Genomic DNA, 3414 nt, shown 5'->3' with positions numbered 1-3414 from the left:
ACCACCACCACCACCACCACCTCCCTCCCCGACCCCCACCCCCACCCCCGCCCCAGGCTTCAGTGCCCTGGGGCCCTTCGGAGGGCGGGCTGTCCCAGGGCTCAGCGGCAGGCATGAAGGGGTGGAGCCTGCCTGCCTGTGGGCCTTTATAAGAGCCCCTGGCTGTCTGCGCTGGCCTCCTGGCTGGACCTGCGCGCAGTGCACAGGCCGGCTGAGGTGCACGGGAGCCCGCCGGCCTCTCTCTGCCCGTGTCCGTCCGTGAAATTCCGGCCGGGGCTCCCGCGATGGCTCTCCTGACACCTTCGGACAGCACACTCCCCGCGGAAGCCCGAGGACGAGGACGGCGGAGGAGACTCGTTTGGACAACGAGCCAAAGCGAGGCCCTGCGAGCCTGCTTTGAGCGGAACCCGTACCCGGGCATCGCCATCAGAGAACGGCTGGCCCAGTCCATCGCCGTTCCGGAGCCCAGGGTCCAGATTTGGTTTCAGAATGAGAGGTCACGCCAGCTGAGGCAGCACCGGCGGGAATCTCGGCCCTGGTCTGGGAGACACGGACCGCAAGAAGACAGGCGACAGCGGACCGCCGTCACCCGATCCCAGACCGCCCTGCTCGTCCGAGCCTTTGAGAAGGATCGCTTTCCAGGCATCGCCACCAGGGAAGAACTGGCCAGAGAGACGGGCCTCCCGGAGTCCAGGATTCACATCTGGTTTCAGAATCGAAGGGCCAGGCACCCGGGACAGGGTGGCAGGGCGCCCGCGCACACAGGCGGCCTGTGCAACGCGGCCCCCGGCGGGCGTCACCCTGCTCCCTGGTCGGTCGCCTTCGCCCACACCGGGGCGTGAGGAACGGGGCTCCCCGCACCCCACATGCCCTGCATGCCCGGGGCTCTCCCACAGGGGGCTTTCGTGAGCCAGGGAGCAAGGGCCGTGCCCCTGCTCCAGCCCAGCCAGGCCGCGCCGGCAGGAGGGATCTGCCAACCTGCCCTGGCAGGTGGGGATTTTGCCTACGCCGCCCTGGCTCCTCCGGAAGGGGCGCTCTCCCACCCTCAGACTCCTCGGTGGCCTCCGCACCCAAGCAAATGCCGGGAGGACCAGGACCCGCAGCGCGACGGCCTGCGGGACCCTTGGGCGGTGGGACAGCCAGGGCCCGCTCAAGCTGGGCCACAGGGCCAAGGTGTGCTTGCGCCAGCCACGTCCAGGGCAGTCCATGGTGGGGCTGGGGCCAGGGTCCCCAGGTCGCCGGGGCGGGGTGGGAACGGCAAGTCGGGGCAGCTCCACCTCCCCAGCCCGCGCCCCCGGAGGGCTCCGGGAGGCAGGAGCAGATGCAAGCCATCCGGGCGCCCTCCCCACCGCCCCAGGAGCCGGGGCGCTTGTCTGCACTCCCCTCCGGCCTGCTGGATGAGCTCCTGGCATGCGCAGAGTTTCTGCAGCAGGCGTAACCTTTCCTAGAAACCGAGGCCCCGGGGGAGCTGAAGGACTTGGAAGAGCCCGCTTGGCTGGAATGACCCCTCAGCGAGGAAGAATACCGGGCTCTGCTGGAGGAGCTTTAGGACACGGGGTTGGGACGGGGTCGGGGCAGGGCGGTGGCCTCTCTTTCGCGGGGAACCCCTGGCTCGGCATGGAGGGGAGTGTCTTCCCTCCGGGCTGACCCGCCTGGGATTTCTGCCTTCTAGGTCTGGGCCCGGTGAGAGACTCCACACAGCGGAGAACTGCCATTCTTTCCTGGGCATCCCGGGGATCCCGGAGCCGGCCCAGGTACCAGCAGGTGGGCGGTCTACCGCGCACGCGCGGGTTTGCGGGCAACCACCTGGCCTCCTCTGGGAGCAGCCCGGGCAGAGCTCTCTTGGGTTTCCACCACCCCATCCCCCACCGGGCGCATGCCTGGACACCTTTGTTGGCTTCGCCATCGCCCCATATGCCTCAGGTGACACACATTCACACCATCTGCTCTGGGATACGTCAGTGCCTCGCCTGATCGCATTGTCTCCACCTCGGATTCGCCGGGGGTCCCTGTCTGCACGTGTCCTGGGAAGCGGTGTCGGCTTGCAGGAGCCCCAGGGCTTTTAAAAGCGGGGCAGGCCACTGCTCTTTCAAAGGAGGAGGGAGGCAGAGGGCTCAGGGATCAGTGCATTTTCAGCTGACACCACGCCTCGAGGGCCATGGGATCATTCTGTGCTGCAGCGAGGCCCTGCCTGCCTCACCAGATATGAGCCCATCCTTTCTCACCCGAAGGGGTCCAAAATCGCATCTGAAGAGGAGTCCTGAGAACCCAGCAGGCGCCCTGAAGCTCCCGCTCCATCGGTGGAAGTCCGCTCAAGGAGGTCCTGAAGATCGGACTCCTGGGGTCTTGGCCCTGGGACACCGACGGCCCCCTCTCCCACGCGGCCCCAAACTGGACCCCGGATCCAGCCGCAGCCGCGGCTGCAGCAGGAGCCCCTTGTGCCGTCGCGTAGCCGTCATTATTTAAAGGGGACGCAGCCTGACTGCCAAAAGCGGAGCGCGAGTTGGCCCAGCCAATGCGCATGCGCGAGGCGCGAGCTGATTCTCCCGTAACAGTGGTTCCCACGGTTGTCTTAGAAACCAGTCCCTGAGGCTGGGCAACGCTGGAGCCCTCCGTGGCAGCGCTTAGGTGTGGGACCTCCGAGGCTCTGGCCTGACCTCTCCACGGGGTCCACAGGAACGTCTCCGGCTTCCAGGAGTGGCAAAGAGCCGACCAGGATGACGAAACCACAGGCGGAGTCCGGGGGAAGCAGCGTGGCATCCCAGCCTCAGGCCTGTCCGGACGATGTTCGGGTGAGTCTCAACAGAAGTTGTGCCCCCGAGATCTCCAGGACAGGTCTGCCTGTTTGCCCGCGGGCTGTTCTCTCACCCGAGGGTCATTGCCATCGAGAGCAGAACCCCACAGCCACAGGGGTTGCCTGGGGGTGTTTACTTCTGTGCCACGTCTGTGGGACTGCGTGTGTGGGTGTGTCTCCCATTCTCTCTTCTGTCTCTGTCTCTCACCCTCTCTGTGCTTCTTTCCCTCTCTCTGTCGGGGTGTGTGTTTGTGTGTGTGTGTGCCCGTGCGCGTGTGTGTCTTTGCACAAATGTTCCCTGTGCGTCAGAAAGTGATTTCTTGCATGTCGGCCGGTCTTTTTTGAGCCTCTTTCTGCGTCTCTGCCTGGGTCCTGTGGCCGTTTGTCCATCGTTTTCTCGGCGGTTCCACTTTGGTTTTGTGAAGGCCTGGATCACGTTAGGAGATGCGTCTTTCCCGGAGCTATGGAAGTCTCATCCCCATCCTTAGCGGCCTCTTTTCTAGGGTCATGAGGACCACACTGCAGCCCAGGACAAAATCTCCACAGGAGCACATTGTCTGACAGGAGAGGAGCAGACCCACGTCCAAGAAGATGGTTGTATTTTTCCACGGCTCTTCTCT

The 3414-nt window shown here is 65.1% G+C and overlaps 1 pseudogene across 1 annotated transcript; it reads left to right on the top strand.

Moving 5' to 3' along the window:
• The first annotated feature begins 206 nt into the window (after positions 1 to 206).
• Positions 207 to 1549, top strand: LOC116457761 (double homeobox protein 4-like protein 4; annotated as a pseudogene). The gene has a single exon (XR_004370160.2). The product of XR_004370160.2 is annotated as a double homeobox protein 4-like protein 4 (transcript).
• The last annotated feature ends 1865 nt before the right edge of the window (positions 1550 to 3414 follow it).

The sequence above is a fragment of the Hylobates moloch genome, unplaced genomic scaffold, assembly GCF_009828535.3.
Source record: "Hylobates moloch isolate HMO894 unplaced genomic scaffold, HMol_V3 SCAFFOLD_18, whole genome shotgun sequence".
NCBI lineage: Eukaryota > Metazoa > Chordata > Mammalia > Primates > Hylobatidae > Hylobates > Hylobates moloch.
This window is presented reverse-complemented; position numbering and strand designations above follow the sequence as displayed.